The sequence below is a fragment of the Leopardus geoffroyi genome, chromosome A1 (genome assembly GCF_018350155.1).
Source record: "Leopardus geoffroyi isolate Oge1 chromosome A1, O.geoffroyi_Oge1_pat1.0, whole genome shotgun sequence".
NCBI lineage: Eukaryota > Metazoa > Chordata > Mammalia > Carnivora > Felidae > Leopardus > Leopardus geoffroyi.
In genome coordinates this window covers 1,190,407-1,208,402 of record NC_059326.1, presented here as the reverse complement: position 1 = coordinate 1,208,402, position 17,996 = coordinate 1,190,407, and the positions used below count along the sequence as shown (strand labels likewise).

General features: G+C 42.2%; 1 long non-coding RNA gene across 1 annotated transcript; it reads left to right on the top strand.

Annotated features, from left to right (window-relative positions):
- The first annotated feature begins 143 nt into the window (after window positions 1-143).
- On the top strand, window positions 144-15,370 carry LOC123579885. The gene is made up of 3 exons (XR_006702994.1): window positions 144-1,659; window positions 8,185-8,302; window positions 13,740-15,370. It is a non-coding gene; the product is annotated as an uncharacterized LOC123579885 (long non-coding RNA).
- Window positions 15,371-17,996: the final 2,626 nt, after the last annotated feature.

Here is a 17,996-nt window from a genome sequence, read left to right as displayed (position 1 = left end):
TTTGCCGCGTCGGCCGCCGGTTGCGCGGGTGGGGGCGCCCGAGAGGTCAAGGCCGACTCTCGCGGCCTCTGTCGAACGAGCCGAGCCGCGGTCGGCGGCCCACCGGGCCTCGGCCGGGAGAGGATCCGGCCGCGTCAGGACACGCGAAACGCCCCCCCCCCCCACCCCCGGGTCGGGGCAGCCTGGGCGGAGCGGAGGTTGAGCAAGTGGGCAGCGGCTGTGAGACCGGGCTCGCCTCAGAGGACTCGCTCGTCTCGGGCGCCCCTCGGTGCGTGTGACGGAGGTAAGCGCCCGCAGCCCCCCGCCCGCAGGCCGGGACGCCTTCCTCGTCAGGGATCCCCAGACCGAACGCGGACGCCCTTAGCGCGGGTGCCGGCGAGTCAGCCGGTCACGGCCCGGTCACGCGAGCGTGAAAACGCATACGCGCACGCGCGGCCTCCGTGTGAAGGGACGAGAGCAGCGCGGTACGTCCCGCACGAGGAAGCCTGACCCGCAACAAGTGTGCGCGAGGGCTGGACGGGGCGCCGCGGTTCTGAGACCCCCCTCCAGAAAAACGGAATATTCTCGTTTTCTTCGGAGTCCAGAGCAGAGTCCACACACACCATTTCATCCACAACCATCTCAGTATTAGCCTATAAAGACCAGGCCTACCTTGTAAAACAAAACTCAACTCTACCATCCAATGAAAAAATCTGGGGAGCACGCGTTACGCCCCGCGTCCCGTAATATTCTTCCTTTGTAAATAGCTGTTCAAATGAGTATCAGATGAAGGGCGAGGGGGGATCGCCAGGGGTAGACAAAACCACCCTGGGAACAACCCCCGTCTGCCTCAGAGAGGAACCTCCTTCCCACCGCGATCTTGGAACTCCTGGTGCCTCGCCCGGCGGGACCCCTGGGCAGCCCCTCCTTTCTTACTTCCCATCCCTTTCTCCTCTCCGGTTGGTTTCGGCTCTTTGGCCCCCCTAACACTCCTTGCCTCTGGAGCTGCCCCTCCAGCCACCCCATCGAGGTCGGGAGCAGTGGCCACGCCCTCCGACCCCACTCGCTTCTCAGCACCTTCATCCGGGCCCACCTGGCCACTGAACCCAAGCCTCGGTCAGCGCCAGTGACTTGCTGAACACCGAAGCCGATGGCTGCTCACCGGTTTTCATCTTCGCAAAGCTCTCTCCGAGACCTTGTTTGTCTTTGGGTTCCAAGACCCTGCGCGGCCTAACCTTGGGTCTCCACCTCGAATGGCTCCTCGGTCTCCTGCACTGGCTGCTCTCCCTCTCCCACCCCTGGAGAGAAGACCTTTCCTTTCCTCTCCCTGTGCTCCTCTTTGGCAGTCTCCTGTCTGCACGATTACCCTGAGATACTGTCACGCTTTACAGACAGGTTAAATAACTTGCCCCAGACTCGCCTCATACGTAGCAGAGCCAAGGTTCAAACCAGGTCCGACTCGCTCTGAGGGCGGTGGCTTCACGACCACGCTGTGCCGGCAACCACAGCTGCGTGCTGGGTGACTGCGTATAACGTACGAGGTGGAGAAACCCCCTGCACCTGTCACCCAGCTCCAGCCGATGGTCTAGTCGTGCTTTTCCGCTTTCCCAGGAGACTCTCACCTGCTTGTCCCTCGCTCTGGATTCCTCTGAAGCAAGTCCCAGACACACCGTTTTGTTGGTAGATATTTGAATACGAGTCTTGTAAGAGTAGACTAATCTTTTAAAACTAAAACACAGTTTTGGGGCGCCTGGGTGGCGCAGTCGGTTAAGCGTCCGACTTCAGCCAGGTCACGATCTCGCGGTCCGTGAGTTCGAGCCCCGCGTCAGGCTCTGGGCTGATGGCTCGGAGCCTGGAGCCTGTTTCCGCTTCTGTGTCTCCCTCTCTCTCTGCCCCTCCCCCGTTCATGCTCTGTCTCTCTCTGTCCCAAAAATAAATAAACGTTGAAAAAAAAATTAAAAAAAAAAAAACAAAAAACTAAAACACAATGCCACCATCACGTTACAAAATCCAGTCGTGGTTCATAATTCCCCACCTGTCCTGTAAATGTTCCTCTTTTTTTTCTCATTATTTTAAGATAATTGTAGAATCACATGTAGGTGTAAGAAGCAATACAGAGGCCCATGTGCCCCTTGAACTTTCTCTCAACGGTAATATCCTGGGAAACTATAGGACAAGATCTCAACCACCGTATTGCCATTGATCCAGTCAAGACGTAGAACGTTGCCATCACCACAAAGACCTCCCGTGTGGCCCTTTTATAACTACGCCCAATTCTCTCCCATCCCATCTCCACTCGTCACATCCCTTTTTGATTCCTGGAAACCACTGATCTGCTCGTCATTTCTATAGTTTTGTCATCTCAAGAACATCATTATAAAAGAAATGATACACTATGCAACCCTGTGAGATTGGATTTTCGTGCCCCCCGCATACTTCTCTGAAGATTCATCCAGGTCATGGTGTGCACTAACAGTCTATTCCTTTTTGGTGCTAAGTAATGTTCCATGGTATGAATGTGCAGAGTTTAACCATTCACTCATCAAAGGCCATCTGGGCTGTTTCTAGTCTGTGGCCTATATGAAAAATATGAACAGGTGTTTCAGTGAACACATTTTCATTTCTCATGATAAACATTCCGAAGTTCAATTGCTTGGCATACGGTGGTTGTACATTTCATTTTTCAAGAAACTGCCAAACTGTTGTCCGGAGCAGCTGCACCATTATACGTTCTCACCAGCAGCGTATGAGTGATCTGCTTCCTCCTCATCCTTGCCAACATTTGGTGTTGTCACTATTTTTTATTTTAGCCATTCTGATTGATGTGTTTCATTTGCATTTCCATAATGTCTAATGAAGTTAAACATGTTTTCATATGATTATTTGCTATTTTTATATTCTTTTCATTTTCTAATTAGACTGGTTTTTTTTCTGTTGAACTTTGATAATTCTTTATATATTCTAAATACTAGTCCTTGGACAGAAAGTAGTTAGCAAATTTTTTCCTACTTTAGCTTTTCTTTTCATCTTCTTAGCAAGGTCTTTTCCAGACCAAAAGTTTTACATTTTTTTTTTTAATGTTTATTTATTTTTGAGAGACAGAGACAGAATGCGAGTGGGGGAGGGGCAGAGAGAGGGAGACACAGAATCTGAAGCAGGCTCCAGGCTCCAAGCTGTCAGCACAGAGCCTGACATGGGGCTCGAACCCACGAACCATGAGATCATGACCTGAGCCGAAGTCGGATGCTCAACTGACTGAGCCACCCAGGCACCCCAAAAGTTTTACATTTTAATGGAGTCCAATTTATCGAGTTTTTCTTTCTTAGATGGATTGTGATTTTAGTGTCAAGTCTAAGAAGTCTTTGCCTAATTCAAGATCCCAAAGATTTTCTTTCTTTCTTTTTTTTAATAAAAGCTGTATAGTTTTAGGTTTTACATTCAAGTTTGTGGTCCATTTTGCGTTGAATTTTTTATAAGGTCTGAGATTTAAGTTGAGGTTCTTTTTTTGCATGCAGATGTCCTGTGGCTCCAGCACCCTTTTTTCTTTTTTTCATTTACATTTTTTTAACATTTATTTCTGAGAGATAGAGAGAGACAGAGAATGAGGAGGGGAGGGACAGAGAGCGAGGGAGACACAGAATCTGAAGCAGACTCCTGGCTCTAAGCTGTCAGCACAGAGCCCAATGCAGAGCTCAAACTTACGAACCATGGGATCATGACCTGAGCCGAAGTAAGTTGCTTAACCGACTGAGCCACTCAGGTGCCCCGCTCCAGCACCCTTTGATGAACATGCTATCTTTCCTCCACTGAGTTGTTTTTGCACTTCTGTCAAAAATCAATTGTTTATATTTGTGTGGAGCTATTTCTGGATTCTCTGCTCTGTTCCATTGATCTGCATGTCTGTTCCTCCTCCGGTACCAAATAGTCTTGATTATCGTACTGTATAAATCACCCTCGAAACCTGCTAGAGTGATTCCTCTCTCTCTATTCTTCCTTTTCAAATTATCTTAGCTCTTCTAATTCATCAGCCTTCGCATATACATTTTAGAATCATTTTGTCTGTGTCTAAAAAGTCTTGGGGGTGGGTTGGTAGAAATAGCATTAAATCTGGATATCAGTTTGAGGAAAATCGACATCTTCAAATATTCCTATCCATACACACAGTATGTTCCTCTACATATATCTTCTTTTATTTCTTTAATCAGCAGTGTATAGTTCTCAGCACACAAGTCATATAAATGTTTTGTTAGATTTATTTTAAGTATTCCATTTTCTTTTATTATAAATACTTTTTTATTTTAACTTCAGAGTCCATATGTTCATTGCTAGTATAAAGAAATAAATGGTTTGGTATGGGGATTTTGTTCTGTTTTTGTATTGTGTGACCTTGCATTTATTAGTTCTAGGAGATTTTTGAAGATGCCTTGGGATTTTCTGCATAGACAACCATATCATCTGCAAGTCAGGACAGTTTTATTTCTTCCTTTCTGTTCTAAATGTCTTTTATTTCATTTTCTTGTCATATTGCACTCTCTTCTTTTCCCCTTTGTCAGTCTTGCTAGAATTTTTGTCAATTTTATTGATCTTTTCAAAGAACCAGCTCTTTGTTTCATTAATTTCTTCTATTCTTCTTCTGTTTTCAATTTAATTGATTCCTGATCTTACCTTTATTATTTCTGTCTTTCTGTTTGTGTTGAGTTTATTTTGCACTTTTTTTTCTATATTCCTGATGGGGAAGCTTAGATTATTGACTCGAGTCTCTTTCTCTTTTCATTCAGTGCTATACTATTCCTTATCATAATTCCTTTAACTGTGTCCCACAAATTTGATATGTTGTAATTTTTTGAGAGAGGAATCAAGAGAGAGAGGGAGCGTGCACCTGAGTGGGAGAGGGGCAGAGAGAGAAGGAGAGAGAGAATCCCAAGCAGGCTCCATGCTCAGTGTGGAGCCCAGAATGGGGCTCAGTCTCACAACTGTGAGGTTATGACCTGAGCCAAAATCAAGAATCAGATACTTAACCAACTAAGCCACCCAGGTACCCCAATATGTATTTTTAATGACATTGTCTTTTTATTGAGTTTTGAGTATTCTTTTTTTTTTTTTTTGAAGATGCAATGTTTTTCTCTCTCTCTCTTTTTTTTTTTAAATTCCAGTATAATTAACATACAGTGTACAATAGTTTCAGGTATACTGCAAACTGGTGCAAACACTGTGGAAAACAGTATGGATGTTCCTCAAAAAAAATTAAAAATAGAATCATGATCCACTAATACCACTCTGGGGATTTACCCAAGCAATATGAAAACACTAATTGGAAAAGATATATGCACGCCTATCTCTAGGATTATTTACAATAGCCAAGATGTGGAAGCAACCCAAGTGTCCATCAATAGATGAATGGATAAAGATGTGATATATATCTCACAATAGAATGTGTGTGTGTGTGTGTGTGTGTCTGTGTGTCTGTGTGTATACACACACAATGGAATATTGCTAGACCATAAAAAATAGTGAAGTCTTGCCACTGCAAGCACACGGATGGATCTAGAGGTTATAATGCTAAGTGAAATAAGTCAGAGAAAGATAAATACCATATGATTTTACTCATATGTGGAATTTAAGATAGGCTTTATTTTTATTTTCATTCAATACAATGTATTGACCCGTGATGGTTTATTTTTTTAATTTTAACACTAAATTTTTATTTAATTTATTTTTTTAATTTACATCCAAGTTAGTTAGTATATAGTGCAACAATGATTTCAGGAGTAGATTCCTTAGTGCCCCTTACTCATTTAGCCCATCCCCCCCCCCACAACCCCTCCAGTAACCCTCTGTTTGTTCTCCATATTTAAGAGTCTCTTATGTTTTGTCCCCCTCCATGTTTTTATATTATTTTTATTTCCTTTCCCTTATGTTCATCTGTTTTGTATCTTAAAGTCCTCATATGAGTGAAGTCATATGATATTTGTCTTTCTCTGACTGACTAATATCACTTAGCATAATACCCTCTAGTTCCATCCACGTAGTGCAAATGGCGAGATTTCATTCTTTTTGATTGCCAAATAATACTCCATATTGTGTGTGTGTGTGTGTGTGTGTGCACCACATCTTTATCCATTCATCCATCAATGGACATTTGGGCTCTTTCCATACTTTGGCTATTGTTAATATTGCTGCTATAAACATTGGGGTGCATGTGCCCCTTCAAAACAGCATACCTGTATCTCTTGGATAAATACCTAATAGTGCAGTTGCTGGGTCATAGGGTGGTTCTATTTTTAATTTTTTGAGAAACCTCAAAACCTGGAAAACAAACTGCTAGAACTGATCCATGAATTCAGCAAAGTTGCAGGATATAAAATCAATGCACAGAAATCAGTTGTATCCTATAGACCAGTAATGAAGTAACAGAAACAGAAATCAAGGAATCTATCCCATTTACAATTGCACTCTGTTTTCCAGAGTGGCTGCACCAGTTTGCATTCCCACCAGCAGTTCAAAAGAGATCCTCTTTCTCTGCATCCTTGCCAACATCTGCTGTTGCCTGAGTTGTTAATGTTAGCCATTAACAGGTGTGAGGTGGTATCTCATTGTGGTTTTGATTTGTATTTCCCTGATGATGAGTGATATTGAACATTCTTTCATGTGTCGGTTGGCCATCTAGATGTCTTCTTTGGAGAAGTATCTATTCATGTCTTTTGCCCATTTCTTCACTGGATTATTTGTTTTTTGGGTGTTGCATTTGATAAGTTCTTTATAGATTTTGAATATTAACCTTTTATCTAATATGTCATTTGCAAATATCTTCTCCAATTCTGTTGGTTGCCTTTTAGTTTTGCTGATGGTTTCCTTTGCTATGCAGAAGCTTTTTATCTTGATGAGGTCCCTTTTTGCCTGCTTTCTCCTCGAGGATTTTGATGGCTTCCTATCTTACATTTAGACCTTTCATCCATTTTGAGTTTATTTTTGTGTGTGATGTAAGAAAGTGGTCCGGGCTCATTTTTCTGCATGTCGCTGTCCAGTTTTCCCAGCACCACTTGCTGAAGAGACTGTCTTTATCCCATTGGCTCTTCTTTCCTGTTTTGTCAAAGATTAGTTGGCCATACATTTGTGGGTCCATTTCTGGGTTCTCTATTCTGTTCCATTGATCTGAGTGTCTGTTTTTGTGCCAGTACCATACTGTCTTAATGATGACAGCTTTGTAATACAGCTTGAAGTCCAGGATTGTGATGCCTCCAGCTTTGGTTTTCTTTTTCAAGATTGCTTTGGCTATTCGGGGTCTTTTCTGGTTCAATACAAATTTTAGGATTGTTTGTTCTAGCTCTGTGAAGAATGCTGGTGTTACTTTGATAGGGATTGCATTGAATATGTAGATTGCTTTGGGTAGTATCGACATTTTAACAATATTTGTTCTTTCTATCCAGCAGCATGGAATATTTTTCCATTTTTTTGTGTCTTCTTCAATTTCTTTCATAAGCTTTCTATAGTTTTCAGTGTATAGATTTTTCCTCTTTGGTTAGATTTATTCCTAGGTATTTTATGGTTTTTGGTACAATTGTAAATGGGATCAATTCCTTGATTTCTCTTTCTGTTGCTTCATTATTGGTGTATAGGAATGCAATTGATTTCTATGGATTGATTTTTATATCCTGCAACTTTGCTGAATTCATAAATCAGTTCTAGCAGTTTTTTGGTGAAATCTTTTGGGTTTTCCATATAGAGTCATGATGGTTTATTTAGAAGTGTGTTTTAGTTTCCAAGTGTTTGGAGATTTTCTTGTTATCTTTCTGTCATTGATTCTACTTTGATTCCACTGTGATCAGAGAACATGCTCTTTATTATTTCAACTACTTTAAATGCATTGAGGTTTGTTTGATGGCTCATTTACTAAGAATATCTTTTTATTCTAATGTTTTTCACATCTGTAGTCTTGCTAACCCTGAGGAAGTCGCCCCTCCCATGGCTAGCTAATTCCCAAAGATAGCAAACAACTCCCCCATGAGTGTATCTTTCATATGCAAACAAACCAATCCAAAACTCATAGCCTCAGCCACATTTTTTACCAGGCTTTCAAAGGACTCTCACATTCTGGGCCACTATCCACCTGCCTAATCACCCCAGGGTCAGATACCAGACAACAGGCTGAAATTTTTCAAACCAGCCAATCCTAAGACTGTTTACCCTGCCTTGCCTTTCCCACAGAAACAACAGTGAAGAGTTTTGCCCATATTTCTTCACACCCTTGCTGTCTCCTGCTGACTCTGGTGCTTCCCCCACGTGGCCCTTCATGGTATGCTGTGCCCCCTGCTTCCAGAGAACTGTGAGTTAACACTTTTTCCTTCACAACAGTCATTTCCAAGTCTGCATGTCTTATACTACCTGATTAAAGCAAATCTTGGATACATTTAAAAATAACCAGAATATGGTCTATCTTGGCATATGTTTCACAAGCACTTGAAAAGAACATTCTCTTGCTGTCAGGTGAAATGTCAATTAGATCCTATTGGTTGATGGTGATGTTGAGTTTTTCTAAATCCTTACTGATTTTCTGTCTAGCTATTCTATCAGTTGTTGAAAGAGAGGTGTTGAAGTCTCCAATTTTAATTGCAGATGTGTCCATTTCTCCTTTCAGTTCTATCAGTTTGAGCTTCATATATTATTCAGTTCTGTGTTTAGTGCATACACATTTAGGATTGCTATTTCTTCCTACTCAATTGCCATTTTTATCATTATAGGATGTCCTTCTCTGTGTCTGGTGACTTTTTTGTTTATTTTATCTGATATTAATACAGCCATTACTGCTTTCCTTTGATTCTTTCTTTGCTTATGTCTTTTTCCATCTTTTTACTTTCAACCTACCTATGTCATTATATTTAAACTGAATTTCTTATAGACAGTACCTAGTTGGGTCATGTTTTATAATCCATTCTGTCATTATGTCTTTTAATTGGTGTATTTAGACCATTTATATCTAATGTAATTATTGATAATGTAAAGCTTAAGTCCACCACTTTGGTTTTTTGTTGTTGTTGTTGTTTCCTGTTTCTTACATCTATTTTTTTTTATTTCAGTTTCCTTTTTCCTTACTTCCTGTGGTTTGCTTAAATGCTTCTTGTAATTCCCTATTTATTTATCTAGCAGCTTTGTGTGCATCTTGGTATAGCTCTTTTAGTGGTTGCTTTAGATATTACATTATATATATAATGTCACAGTCTACCTGCATCATTATTTTACCAATTTAGGTGAAATATAGAAATCTTACCTCCCATTCCATTTCTTTACCTTTCTCTATAATTGTTTTATATACAATTCCTCTCCATACATCTCCATACATCTAGAATCACATTAGAGAGGGTTATAATTTATGTTTCAACTGTCAAATTTAGAAAACTCAAGAGGAGAAGGAAATTCTATTGTATTTACTCATATTTTTGCTTACTATATTCTTTATTCCTTCCTGATGTTCTAAAGTTCCTTCCTTTATTTCTTTTCTATATAAAGATCTTCCTTTAGCCATTTTCTTATGATATGTCTGTTAGCGAAATATTTTCTAAATGTTCTTTCATCTGTGAATGCCTGGATTTCCTCTTTATTCAATGAAGAATATTTTTGCTGGTATTAGAATTTGTGGTTGACTTAAAAAATATTGTGCCACTTCCTTCTGGCATCCATGATTTCTGATGAGAAATCTTCTATAATTTGGATTGTTTTTCTTTATGATTAAGGTATTGTTTTTCTCTGGCTGATTTCAAGATTTTTTTTCTTTGTCTTTAGTTTTCAGACATTTATTTATCATGTATTTTGGCATCATTTATTTGGATTTATCCTCTTTAGGGTTAACTTCTTTAATCTGTGGGTTTATACCTCTTGCTAAATTTGGAAAGTTTTCAGCCATTATTTCTTTGAGCACTCTTTTTAGTCCTGCCCTTATTCTACTCTCCTCTGGAACTCCAATGACACAAACATTAGGGTTTTTATTATAGTAATACAGGTCCCTGAGAGTCCCTTCTTTTTTTCCATTCTATATTCTCTTTCTTGTTCTGATCAAGTGGTTTTTGTTATTATAGCCCACTGATTCTTTTCTCTCTTCCATCCCTCTGCTGTTGAGCCCACCCACTGAGCTTTTTATTTGAGTTAATGTGTTTTTTAGCTCCAAAAATTTCCAATTCGTTCTTTATATATTTTATTTTTCTGCTGAGACTTTCTATTTCTTGCTGAGGTTTTCTATTTTTCATTTGTTTCAAACATGTTTGTTATTGCATGTTGAAGTAGTTTCATCATGACTGCTTTAAAATTTTTATCAGATTATTCTAGCATTTCTGTCATCTTGGCTTTTGCATCTATTGATTTTATCATTCAGTTTCAGATCCTGGTATGATAAGGGATTTTAGATTGAAATTTAGATACTTTTGGTGTTCCATTATAAGGCTCTGGATCTATTTCATTTAAACCATCTATTTTAACTGGCTTTCTCTGACACCACAAGAGGGGAAGAAGGATAGGGGTGGGCACAGTCGCATTACTCTCAGGCGGAGGTAGAAGTCCAGGTTTTTCACTTGACGTCCATTGACACTCAAGGTGAAGAAGGGCCCCTCTTTACTTCTGGGAAGGGATGGGGTTCCCATCTCCCAATGTGATCTCTACTGACACCTTGGTGAGTTGTGGCCTTGTTATTAGTGGGCAATGGTGAAATCCCTCGCTCTCCACTAGGCCTCCTTTGACGCCAACTCTGGGGGATGGGGGGAGATACGTCATGACTTCCTGATGGAGGTAGAGTTCAGGCTCCTCACGTGGCATCCACTGAAACCACAGGCTATGGGGGCCTTTTTACCAACCAGTGGATGAAAGTCCCAGCTCCCTACTTGGCCTTCTCTGACACCACCCCAGAGGGGGTGTTGGGACATCTCATTGTAGCCTCACTAAGTCTAGGCTCCTTTTTTGGCCTTTACTGGTATCAACGTGAGGGCATAGGTTATTTCTCTGATGCTAGGCTGGAGTAAAGCAGTCATTGTCTAAAACTTTTCTGTCTTGCTACGCTTCCCTTTTCCTGGCCCTTTGGCTAGAGACAGAATGTTTATCTTGGATTTTTAGGTTTGGGGGATTTTGTCTGCACCCGTTGGTATTTTGGATTATTGGCTTCTTCAACTCCAAGTCTGAGATTTGTGATGCAAAAAAAACACCTAGGCAAACCCACCACCATGTGAGTCCCAAGGTCCCTCCCTGGTCTGCCTTCTTCTCTCCACTTTTCAGGGTCTTCTTATGTTTGTGTTTCTATAATTTCCAAGGATTTTAGTTGTACTTGGCAAGAAGAATTGGGAAAAGTACATCAACTCCATCATCTTGGGAGCAAAATATTTCTTTATTTTTAAATAGTAGTTTAAATAGAAATCAATGAAATCTGTATATTGCAATTAGTTAATATGTCTCTCAAGCCTCTGTAATCTACTGGTTTCCCTACACCTCTCTCTATTTTCTTACAACTTTTTGTTTCTGAGAAACTAGATCATTTGTTTCCTAGAGTTTCTCATAGCCTGGACTTTGCTGATTGCATATTTGAGGTATTTCTTCTATATGTTCTTCTATCTTTTGTATATTCTATAAACTGATAGTTAGATTTAAAGGCTTGGGAGATTTTTTTTCCTTTTGCAAGACTGTTTTATAGGTGGTATTATATATTCCCATCAGAAGGCATATGTCTCGTTGTCTCCCAGTGGCGATGTCAGCAACCATTGATGGCCATTACCTAGCTCCTTTAATTTATTACACGTTTCAAAATGGGTTATTCAGACTAATATTTCAAGCTATCTCCAAGAGGCATCCAATAAAGACTGTGGACACCTCAAACTTATCATGTAAAAAATGGAACAAATTATTTTCCTCTGAAGTAAGAAAACATCCGTTTACCTGGGTTTTTTACACCGATTAAAGACATTCTCCCCAGTCTCCCAGGTTTGGCCCCTTAGTGCAAGACTGACACTCACAGAGGCCACAACAGCAAATGGGTAAAGTAGTCGATGGGTTCTCTCCAAAGATGGCAGCTGCTTCCCAGCTCTGGCTCCTTCTTGATTTATGATACTGTGGGTCCAGTGTTACTTGATCTTTCAATCAATGCTAGAAATTGGTGTTTTTATGTAAACATTTACTGATTTTAAAATATTGGCAACAAAGGTTTTTTTTTTTTTTTTACAGTTCTTATTTTTTTATCATTTTTTTCATCATGATAAGCGTACTCTTTAATCCCCATCACCTCTTTCCCCCATCCCACACCCATCTCCCCTCTGGTAACCATCAGTTTGTTCTCTATAGTTAAGAGTCTGTTTCTTGGTTTGCCTCTCTTCTCTTGTTTTTTCCTTTGCTCATTTGTTTTGTTTCTTGAATTCCACATATGAGTGAAATCATATGGTGTTTGTCTTTCTCTAACTGACTTATTTTGTTCAGCATTATACAGTCTAGCTCCATTTATGTCGTTGCAAATGCTAAGATTTTATTCTTTTTCTTGGCTGACTAATATTCCCGTGTGTGTGTGTGTGTGTGTGTGTGTGTGTGTGTCTGTGTCACTTTCATCCGTTCAACTATCAATGGACACTTGAGCTGCTTCCATAGTTTGGCTATTGTAAACAATACTGCAATAAACATAGGGGTGCATGTATCTCTTTGAATTAGTGTTTTTGTATTTTGGGGGTAAATACCCAGTGTGATTCCTGGATCATAAAGTAGCTCTATTTTTAATTTTTTGAGGAACCTCCATACAGTTTCCCACAGTGACTGCACTAGTTTGCATTCCCACCAGCAGTGCATGAGGGTTTCTTTTTTTCCACATCCTTGCCAACACTTGTCATTTCTTTTGTTGTTGATTTTAGCCATTCTGACAGGAATGGGGTGATATCTCATTGTAGTTTTGATTTGTATTTCCCTGATGATGAGTGATGTTGAGCATCTCTTCATGTGTCAGTTGGCCATCTGGATGTCTTCTTTGGAGAAATGTCTGTTCATGTCTTCTGCCCATTTTTTAATTGGATTATTTTTTTATATTGAGTAGTATCAGTTCTTTATGTATTGATTTATTGGACATATTTGATATATATCAGATATATCATTTATTGGATATATCATTTGCAAATATCTTCTACCATTCAGTAGATTGCCTTTTGTTAATTGTTTCCTTCACTGTGCAGAAACTTTTTATTTTGATGTAGTCCCAATAGTTTATTTTTGTTTTTATTTCCCTTGCCTCAGGAGACATACCAGAAAAATGTTGCTATAGCCAAGGTCAGAAAGATTACTGCCTGTACACACTTCAAGGATTTGTATGGGTTCAGGTCTCACATTTAGGTCTTTAATCCATTTAGAGTTTATTTTTGTGTATGTTGAAAGAAAGTGGTCCAGTTTCATTCTTTTGCATGTGGCCGTCCAGGTTTCCCAACACCATTTGTTGAAAAGACTGCTTTTTTCCCATTGTATATTCATTCTTCCTTTGTCAAAGGTGAATTGACCGTATAATTGTGGGTTTATTTCTGGGCTTTCTACTCTATTCCATTGATCTGTGTGTCTAGTTTTATGCCAGTACCATACTGTCTTAATTACTACTGTTTTGTCATATAACTTGAAATCTGGAATTGTGATATCTCCACTTTTGTTTTTCTTTTTCAAGATTGCTTTGACTGTTTGAGGTCTTCTGTGGTTTCATATAAATTTTAGGATTGTTAGTTCTAGATCTGTGGAAAATGCTGTTTTTTTTTAAAGGTAATATTCTGCAGGTCAAAGGAAGCGCACGTGTGGGCTGGGGACAGCTTGGGAGATGTGATGTGAGCCCCCTCGTTCTCCCTCCTGACTCCTCCCTCTGCCAACAGAGGCCAAATCATACCTCCTACAGCTCCACGTTGGATCTCGAGTGCCTGTCCCTGCTACCCTGGCATCATTACCTCTTTCAGGGACCTTACCAGTGGCTTTCCAACTAGCCTTTCCACATCTGTTACTCACTCCCTCCAGTTTCCAGGGTCATTCCACTGAAACGTGGATCTGGGCCGGACACTCACTCACTCAGCAAACTCATACTAAGAGGCTCCTAAGAGTCAGCTTCTGTATTGAGCGTCAGGAGACAGAACGATGACTGAGATATTGTGCCTCTTTACAGTCTAGTGGAGGAGCTAGAGCTACAAACAAAATTCTAAAATAATGTGAAAATGCAACAATATGATGGTGATAAACCAAGAGTCATTGGAAGTTGTTGGCGTGGGAGGAGGCAGCCAACCTACCTGGGCAGTGTCCTGAAGAAGGTGAGTCTCAAAGGATGATTAGAAGTTAAGCGGGAGAGAGGGGAGGAATGGAGATCTCTGACGAGACAGGGAGGAAGCAACACGGCATACGTAGGAGTAGCAACTTAGTGTGGCTAGCCCCTGAAGTGCCAGGGAGGGAGCGGTGACGGCTGAATCCAAAAGTGGGCAAAGTCACCCCTGAACACAAAGTAAAATCTCAAATCCTCTGACATCAGCAAATACTTCCAGGTTTCTCCCACTGACGTCTCCGTGCTCCCCACCCCCAGTCTGCCCATGTACGCACTCTGCTTCCTGAGGACTGCTTATTTATCCCCACCTCTGGGCACTGCACCAACTCTCTCCTGCCTAGACTGTCCTCCCTGTCTGCCCCTTCCTCCAGCCTTTCTTTCTAAAGTAATTCAAAGTCTTCATTCCCAAGATTCTCCCTGCCTCGCCCCAGAACCACTCCCTCCTCACCCTCCTCCCCAGGGTGCCCTGCTTGTGTTTGCACTCCTGTGTTCTCTTTGCGTCCCCTCTAGGGTGGGGGCTCCTGGACAGAAGAGAACAAATTCGCTTTACCCCCAAAACACGTCCCTTCATATAGTGAGTGCCACTATACGTATTGAATTAATTGGGGTCTTGAATACTAATGCCTCTTCTCCCAGTTTCGTGGCATAGCTGTTGGGAAGGAAAGAAGGCTCATTAGCTTGCCATCCTGAGGGGGACCCAACAGTAGCTCTCTGAGGCTCTGCGAAACAACTTCCCCAACCGCCAGAACTGCCGTTGCTATGGTTTCTCCCTCCCACCAGGAGTACTTAGGTGAATGCTGATTGAAGAACAGGGTTCCACTGGCCAAGGCCTTTTCAGGCCATTTTAAGAGGGAAAAAAGTTGGTGAAATGACAGAACGCCTTGAAATTATTCCGATATCAGAGCGCCGTGAGAAAAACTCACCACAGTGAGAAATTAATTGTGAGACCGCAGCCAAAAATCTTTTTAGAGATAATGCTACAGATCTCATCCATCATTAGCCAACCTCAGAAACGTGAAGATACTTGTTAACCTAAATTTATTTCTGGATATGACTTATTAGACACTAAGACGATTTATTTTTACTTTTTTGCTAACATAACTTTTAAATTTTTTTTTTCAACGTTTATTTATTTTTGGGACAGAGAGAGACAGAGCATGAACGGGGGAGGGGCAGAGAGAGAGGGAGACACAGAATCGGAAACAGGCTCCAGGCTCCGAGCCATCAGCCCAGAGCCCGACGCGGGGCTCGAACTCACGGACCGCGAGATCGTGACCTGGCTGAAGTCGGACGCTTAACCGACTGCGCCACCCAGGCGCCCCGCTAACATAACTTTTAAATGTATGGATTCAGGATTAATGTGGCATTTAGATTATAATTAGTACTCAGCTATAAGTAATTGCTTCTAAGCAATTACTAAGCAAAACTAAGAGATTAGTTTCCTATTCAAAACATACTAATACAAGCCAGCGTATACAGGACGGAGACTGTCCCTTCTGACTGGTAATCAGTTTCTAAATCTTCAGTGTTCGAAAAAGGGAAGGCATAAGCTGAGAGAAGAATTGATTGTTTCACGTTTAACTTCGGCCCTAAAAGAGACCTAGGAGTGGTCTTCTAGATTCTGCTCATAGGAGCCAGCTGTCCAACACTCATCAGGAACTAATATTTAGGTTCAGTGCTAATACCAAAGAGATGCGCTTGGTAGAAAATGTGCCACAATCTCAAATTTACTTACAAGGTGCTTGGGATTTTAAATTTTATCATACTGCGCCTCGTCCCCATACATGACTGTTCTTTTTTTTTTTTTTTTTTAATTTTTTTTTTCAACGTTTATTTATTTTTGGGACAGAGAGAGACAGAGCATGAACGGGGGAGGGGCAGAGAGAGAGGGAGACACAGAATCGGAAACAGGCTCCAGGCTCCGAGCCATCAGCCCAGAGCCTGACACGGGGCTCGAACTCACGGACTGCGAGATCGTGACCTGGCTGAAGTCGGACGCTTAACCGACTGCGCCACCCAGGCGCCCCAATGACTGTTCTAACACAAACAGAAGACGGGCACCTCTCAGTTGGAACTAGTATTTATAGGGTCAGGATCTGACGTTTGCCCTGAAGCACATCCACATCTGTCAAAATCGTGCTAAGCCCAGTTATAAAATCATAAGGATCAACTTAATGTAGACTACAGGCCATGGGTCCCCCAACACACAGCCCAGGAATCTGTGTTTCTAACAGATTTCTGAGTTGAGTTTTATACAGCCAGCCTCAGTCCAGATGCCCATAGAGCAGGCAAATTTTCAAATGTCAGCGGGCCAAAGAATTGCCTGAAGCAATTTAGAATGTTTGTCCGGAGTCTAATTTGGTCAGCCTGGGGAAGCGGGGGGATTGACGTTCTGACGTTTCCTTGGCTGTCCTCACACTGGTCTTCAGAAACACAGACACGTGGCATTTCAAGCAGGTGCTTTGAAAATAGCTGTATCTCCCTGACGTATCTCCACTCTGGAAACGCGTCTGCAAAAGTTGGGCTGTGTTCCGCCCCAGAATGGCAAAAAGTGCCATATAAGCATCATAGGTTGATGTGTCCCTTTTCGGCCCCTCGGGACTCAAAACAGGAGTCTGTCCATTCAGCAGCTTGTTCCACACGGGGAAGGGGGCGAAGCTCAGGCAGTCACCCTGCGTCACACCGTGTCAGCGGTTGCCTTGCTCTGCTCGGGCCTGAGCCTCTGCATCCCCCGTGGTCAGTCTGTTCTCCAGGCTGCTAAGCAGCTCTCTCAAACACCCTGCGGTCGCCCATCACTCTCCTCACGAGTAAAACCACATTAAAGACCTCTGATAAATCTCTCCAGGATCTACTTTCTGCCTTTATCCTACTCAGCTTTCTGCTTCCTTTGGTGCCACGAGCCTCACCGCTTTCTCTGCCAGCATCTCTGCTTTGTTTCTCTGTGGCTATCTTCTTTCTCCTTTCTTTCAAAATGTTCTCCTTGCCTTCTCTGATATAGACAAAGGGTCAGAAGCCAAGCCCATCACAAGGGGAGAGCCCAGTGTCCCAGTTTGCTCTGTGTCACAGTGGCCGCGCCTCTTGGACTTGCAGACAGCCTTGGACGCAGATACCAAGCAAGTCTGAGGCCGAGAGCCACCATTTCGAGGAAGGCGGTTGCCCGGAACGCATCTTCCCTCTAAGGACGGAAGCAGGTAGATTGCCGGCTCCAGTGGTTGCTTCGTCCAGCTCCTACTTCCTCCTAAATGCAAAGTGAGTCTCTTTAAATCGGAGATCCTAATCTCTCGAGTGTCTGCTGCCCTAGGCATTGTACACGACGGGATGTAAACTTCCATGTCACAGAAGAGGAAACAGGCTGGGAGGGCTGAGGCATGTCATTTCAGGCCATGTAGTGGATACAGGACAAAGCAAAGACTTAAGGGGCACCCGGCGGCTCAGTCAGTCAAGCCTCCAGCTTCAGCTCGGGTCATGATCTCACCGTCCGAGAGTTCGGGCCCGGCGTCAGACTCTGTGCTGTTGGCTCAGAACCTGGAGCCTGCTTCGGATTCTGTCTCCCTCTCTCTCTGCTCCTCCCTCACGCACTCTCTCTCTCTGTCTCTAAAATTAAAATTAAAAAAAACAAAAAAAACATTCAAAGCAAAGACTCAAAATTGGGTGTCACTGACCCATTCTCCCATCGCACTGCTGGGAGCGATGGGGAAGCAGAGAGGGTGCGGACACCACGCCTCGGTTC